The sequence below is a fragment of the Halichoerus grypus genome, chromosome 1, assembly GCF_964656455.1.
Source record: "Halichoerus grypus chromosome 1, mHalGry1.hap1.1, whole genome shotgun sequence".
NCBI lineage: Eukaryota > Metazoa > Chordata > Mammalia > Carnivora > Phocidae > Halichoerus > Halichoerus grypus.
Window position 1 is genome coordinate 17703025 of NC_135712.1, and position 6650 is coordinate 17709674.

Genomic DNA, 6650 nt, shown 5'->3' on the forward strand with positions numbered 1-6650 from the left:
TACCTGCATACAAGCCCTTATTTCAGGCTCTTCTTTGGGGCCAGTAGGATGGAGGAAATCCAGGGTAAAGAGAAGCCACTAAGGGATTAATTAAAACCTGTTTATAGGATGGTGACTCGTAGTATCCAAAAGAGAAAGAAACACAGTTACTTTGCCAACATTATAGTAATAGTAGTAAAAATTTTAATACATTTAAGATTTGCTAATTTCAGTAATTTAAACTAAAATTCAAATGGAACATTCAAGTTCATGAAAGCTACCGCTATTCTAAACAATTAAGGCAACTTATGTCCAAGTGGTCATCTTCTAAGAGTGAAAGCTATCTGTTGTTTTTCAATATATTCAAATGGAATGAAGCCAGGACATTGAGGAGTTATGGCATTTCCTTACTGCTTTGCTTGGCAGAAATTCCTAGTGCAATTTGAATTCACCTAACTGCAATTTATGCTTTATCTTTTACATAAATCATGTACAGAGTTTCAGAAGGACATGAACTATTGGAAAACACTGATGCCTTTCCCACAAAACTTTCAACATTACAGCTACTTGGTTTTCTTTTCCTTTCTCTCTAATTCTCAGGGGATAGGGGGATTTGAACAACTAACACTATGGATTGTATTTATACAGTCCCTCTTGTGTTTTTCCACAACAATAGAAGTATTTTCTTTTATCATTTTTGTTACAAGTCTCATTTAAAATTTTTTCCCCATTTTTGTCCTTCTGACCATATGTAATTAATGACCCAGAATACTTTTGAAAGCAGCTTCTGAGTATGAAGTCCTCCGACCATAGGACCCAGGAGTCACGTATGGGCAACTCCCAGTTTGCCATCATACTAGGTCGATGATGGGGAGACCTTCTGGAAGATGCGAAGTGTACAACCTTCATAGCCACTTCTCCCAGTATGCTTTCCACCTTCTCCATTCTATACGTCTTACCACAAAATAAAAATCACAAATCCTCAACTAGCACTTATTATGGCAGTCAATATTCTAGTCTTTACAAACATCAGCTCCATGAATCTTCTTTAACCCCCTAGGAGGTTATAAAATGAAGGTAGAGAGTAATCAAAGAGCTTCCCAAGATTACACACTTAGTAAGTTCAGGAGTTTTTGGGATTCGCATCCCAGCTGTTCAGCCCTTAACCACTACAATATGTTTTCTCTTGGTGAAATCAAACTCCTTGCCACAGTAAGACACATATAAATGCAGTGGCAAAATCAAAAGACCATGTAGCAGATACACAGAGAAGCCCCATTAAAGAGAAGCAACGGCAGTGCAGCCTCTATCCTAGAGTAACAATTGATGACTCTTTGAACTTTCCACAACATCATACGTGGATAAAGAGTGAGAATAATGGAAAGGATTCCCACACTGTGAAAATAGCATGGGAGGCTGGGATGCCAAGAAGATTGTTGACATTTTGATCCCTATGTTGACCTATACAACTGTGTCTATATATCAGCCATACCATGAAAGGCAGGCCACCCAAATTTGATGAGATTCTTATAAAATTTGACAAGAATATGGAGTAATTTTACAATTTATATTGTGAGGATTTGTAATATATCTCCTCCCCCATCTTAGAGTGAACTCTTATTTAATACAGAGTTAACTCTTATTTAATACACACTAGTGGTAGGATCCTATTGTTATATTCTGATGTTCTGCACGTGCAGAATGCATTTGGGATGTGGCTTTGCTACTACTGTTGAAGTTTGAAAGGACCACCCAATGTAAGTTTCAGCTATAAACAAAGTATAACTAAATTAAGTGGACTCACACTCTGCCAGACTCCTGGGTAGGTAGAGCTATTCAGTTAAAATGATAGAATAAAGAAACTCTTCCCTTCAAGTGAGTCATGTCTCATTAATAAATGAAAAAACATGGAAGAAAAATTTCAGATAAGGAATATAATCCTTTTAAGCCTCTTAAAGGAGAAAGCTTGGACTGGTACACTCTACCAAACAAAAGTCAATGTGGTGAAACCAAAGATAGACTGCAATAACGTTCATTTTTTTAGTGTGTATCTGCCTAGTCCTTTAGTTAAATAAGAATTTGGTTTGAAATAAAAAAGAAATCAGTCACATAAGGATCGCAGGGGACACCAAGAAATTCCATCAAAGATTTTGGAAAATGGGGATAAGTTTTCTAGTTGTATTTATGTATACAAGTAGAAATAGTGATATAAATCAAGAAACATAGAAATGTATATATACATACGTGTATGTGTATATGTATGTGTGTCTGTGTACATATGTACATATGTATATGTAATTTTCACCTGAATAAAAATCTTAAATACACTTATAAAATAAATTTTCATTCATGGAATGTATGTTGTTCATTTTTCATTGTTTTATATATTATTTTAAATTATATTTACATACTACTTTGTTATATTTTGTATTCTATTTTAACTTGAAAATGCTTGATAATAGGATATTTGGGTATACAATTTCTCCTTTTTTTTTTTTAGGGTGGGGCAGAGGGAGAGAGAGAATCTCAAGCAGGCTTCACACCCAGTGCAGAGTCCGATGTGGGGCTTGATCCCACAACCCTGAGATTATGACCTGAGCCAAAGTCAAGAGTCAGATGCTTAACTGACTGAGTCAGATGCTTAACTGACTGAGCCAGGCACCCCAAGTTACTCTTCTATTTTAAGCATGATTTTATAGCAGTAATTCTAAAGTATGTCTGCCCAACTATGTAATCACATAAAAGATAAACCAAAGGTTAATATCCTGCTCATTTTAAATATACATATATATACAATATACACATGTAAAGTATATATATGCCAAATATTGACTTACTCAATATAGAGAAATATCTGAGATATTATACTAACAATAATAGAATTTAAATTGTGTTTTGAATTTGGAATAGAATGGTATTTTATAAGTGCATTCATTCTTTTCGTTTGACAAGTGTTTATTGAACACCTAGCCATATATAACATACAGTTTTAGAAAGGCTTGGAGATTCCAAACATTCAGACAAAGATACTGCTAGTTGGGATATAAAAGAAAAGAATATCCATGTCTCAAATAGTTATAAAACCAATTAAAAGACAATATATTTATCCATCTATATGTTATTGAACATCTACTCTGTGCTAGGCAAAGTTATAGACATTCTGTCAACAGCACTAAAAAAGCAGACAAAATCCCTTCTGTAATGGATATGAGATTTTTGTTGGAAAGACCAGAAAATAAACAAAATATATAAATAAAATGTGTAGTAGGTTATATGATAGTAAGTGCTATGGATAAGAAAATGGAGAAAGAGAGTCACAGAGAAAGGCGGTGGAATTTTCAATGGAGTCTTGGGGAAAGCCTTTTCCTTTTGAGTCAACTCTGTTGCTCTGATCAGAGTAGAATGCACTTTATAGGGACAGGGGAAAGAGCAGAGAGACCAGTTAAGAAACTATTGTAATAATTCAGGATATAGGTAATGATGACTTACACCAGGAGGTGCTGAGAATTTGTTGGATTCTAAATATGTTTTGAAAATGAAACCAATAGGATATATTAATGGATTCAATGGGAAGTATGAGAGAGAGAGAAGTGAAAGCTAACTCCTGGTTTTTGGCCTAAATAATTAGAACAGAGTAGTCATTTTTAGTAGAACATTTTTTTTTTTAATGTTTAAGAAAAAAGAAAAAAAACAGAATGGTCAAAGGATAGAGAAGTGTGAGCCTGAGGGCATGAAAAGATAATAGTGATCCATTTATTTCTCCAGAGCCAGGACAGTCAATCTATTGATTGCTAGAATGAGGAGGTAACAATTTAGTAGGCACAGGGATAGGGGATTAAAAGATAAGCCGATTTTTTTTTTTTTTTTTTAGAGAATGAAAAGACTAGTCACGGACTGGGAGAAAATATTTGCAAAACATATCTGAAAAGGTTTTGTATCCAATATATGCAAAGAACTCTTAACATTCAATAATAAGAAAACAAACAACCTAGAAAAAGATCTGGACACCTCACTAAAAAGATACACAGGTGACAAAAAAAAAGCATATGAAAAGATGCTTGATTAAAATACGTCATTAGGCTTCCTTTCAGCCGGAACCGCCATCTTCCAGTGATTCGCCAAAATGACCAACACAAAGGGAAAGAGGAGAGGTACCCACTCTATGTTCTCTAGACCATTTAGAAAACATGGAGTTGTTCCTTTGGCCACATACATGCGAATCTGTAAGAAAGGTGATATTGTGGACATCAAGGGAATGGGCACTGTTCAAAAAGGAATGCCCCACAAATGTTACCATGGTAAAACTGGAAGAGTCTACAGTGTTAACTCAGCATGCTGTTGGCATTGTTGTAAACAAACAAGTTAAGGGCCAGATTCTTGCCAAGAGAATTAGTGTACACATTGAGCATATTAAACACTCAAAAGAGCCGAGATAGCTTCCTGAAACGTGTGAAGGAAAATGATCAGAAAAAGAAGGAAGCCAAAGAGAAAGGTACTTGGGTTCAACTAAAGCGCCAGCCTGCCCCACCCAGAGAAGCACACTTTGTGAGAACTAATGGAAAAGAGCCCGAACTGCTGGAACCCATTCCCTATGAATTCATGGCATGATAAATGTAAAGAAAATAAAAGACCTCAAGACTATAACAACAACAACAAAAAATAATAAAAAAATAAAATAAAATAAAATAAAATAAAATAAAATACGTCATTAAGAAATTATGGATTAAAACAACACACCATTCTACGACAAAATTCAAAACAGAATTTAGATTCTGTTATTATTAGTCTGATATCTTCGATATCTTTTTATATCAAGTAAATCAACATCATTTGTCATTAAAAAATTGGTGATGGGTATTAAAGAGGGCACATACTGAATGGAGCACTGGGTGTTATAAGCAAACAATGAATCATGGAACCCTACATCAAAAACTAATGATGTAATGTATGGTGATTAACATAACATAATAAAATTTAAAAAATAAAAAAAAAACAGTTTTTGTTTCCACCTTTCCCCTTTATAATTCTTTATGTAATTTTTGAAATAAATTTAATAACAATAATGAAATTTTTAAATAAAATAAGTATAATAATATATTTTTACAAAAAAAAATGCAAATTAAAACAATAGTGCAATGCTACTACATGTCTTTTAGAAAGACTAAAATTTTAAGAGACTGGCAACACGAAATATTGGCAAGGATGCAAAGCAATAAGAATTCTCATTCATTGCCAGTGGTAATTTAAAATGGGACTACCATTTTGGAAGACAGTTCTTACCAGACAAAATATAGTCTTACTACACTATCTAAAATCTGTGTTTGTGTCTTTACCCAATTGAGTTGAAAATTTATGTCAACACAAAAACCTCCACACAAATGTTGATAGCAACTCTACTCATGATTGCCCCCAAACTGGGTGCAACCAAGATGCCTTTCATAGGTGAGTGAATAAACTAACTTTGGTATACCCATACAATGAAATATCATTCAGTGATAAAAAGAAAGAAGCATCAAGCCGTGAAACGGCATGAAATAAACTTAAATGCATATTGTTAAGTGAAAAAAGCCATTCTAAAAGATACTCTATGATTCCAATTGTGTGGTATTCCAGAAAAGGCAAAGATAAAGAGACCATTAAAAGAACAGTGGTTTCCCAGTCTCCAGGGAAAAGGAAGAAAGAACATGTAGACAAAGCACAGAAGATTTTGAGGGTAGTGAAACTATGTTGTGTGATACTGTAATGGTGGATATATGACACGCATTTGTCAATATCCATTGAACTATGAAACATACAGAGTGAGCCTTAATATAAACTATGGTTATCAGACTTTAGTTAATAATGTATCAATATTGGTTCATTAATTAATCCAAATATGCCAAATAATGCAAGATATTATAAGGGGAACTGTTGGGGATTGAGTTATATGAGAAATCTCCAAACCATCTGCACAATTTTTCTGCAAATCTACAAATGTTCTAAAAGATAAAGTTTATCAATTAAAAAAAATAAACAGATTTTTGATGTGTATAATTAACCTGAGATTTCTAGCAATAACTGAACTACCAGAAGCCAAAAAAATAAATTTTAAATAAATATTTGAGAGCCATTTACATACAGCTATTAAATAAAGCCAAGAAATTTGAAAAGATTTTCAACACAAAGTCCAAAAAAATAAAACATCAAAAATAGATCTTCTGTATCATTTCCCCCCCCCCCCAAACTTGCCCAATAACTACTTGGGGCAGTGGTACTTGTTAAAAATATCTATTTCCAGGTCTTGTCCAAGACCCATTGTATCCATGCATCCAGGGGACTGGCCTAGGAAGTTTTATTTTCAGCCAGAAGTAGCATTTTGTCTTCAGGCAAGATGGCAAACTATCACTCTACACATGCCCTGAAGAGCGAGCAAGATGAAATAGAAAAAGGCATTGATAGTATAGAAGTGGAAAACTGAGGAAAAATAAAGGTAGTCCTACCGAATGTATTTATTGAAAATGAGGTGGAACAGAGTCTCTATGCTTAGACTTCATCAGGACAGAGAGAACGTGAAGAAGCCTGGAAGCTTCCAATGACAGTTGGAAGTAGAAGTAGGTGGATTAGGAATGTAAGTAGAGGAAAAGAAGAGACTCTACCTCCCAAGACACTGAGGAGAAGATATGGACAAATTC

The 6650-nt window shown here is 34.2% G+C and overlaps 1 pseudogene; it reads left to right on the forward strand.

Moving 5' to 3' along the window:
* Nucleotides 1-4082: 4082 nt before the first annotated feature.
* On the forward strand, nucleotides 4083-4770 carry LOC118553258 (large ribosomal subunit protein eL21 pseudogene; annotated as a pseudogene).
* Nucleotides 4771-6650: the final 1880 nt, after the last annotated feature.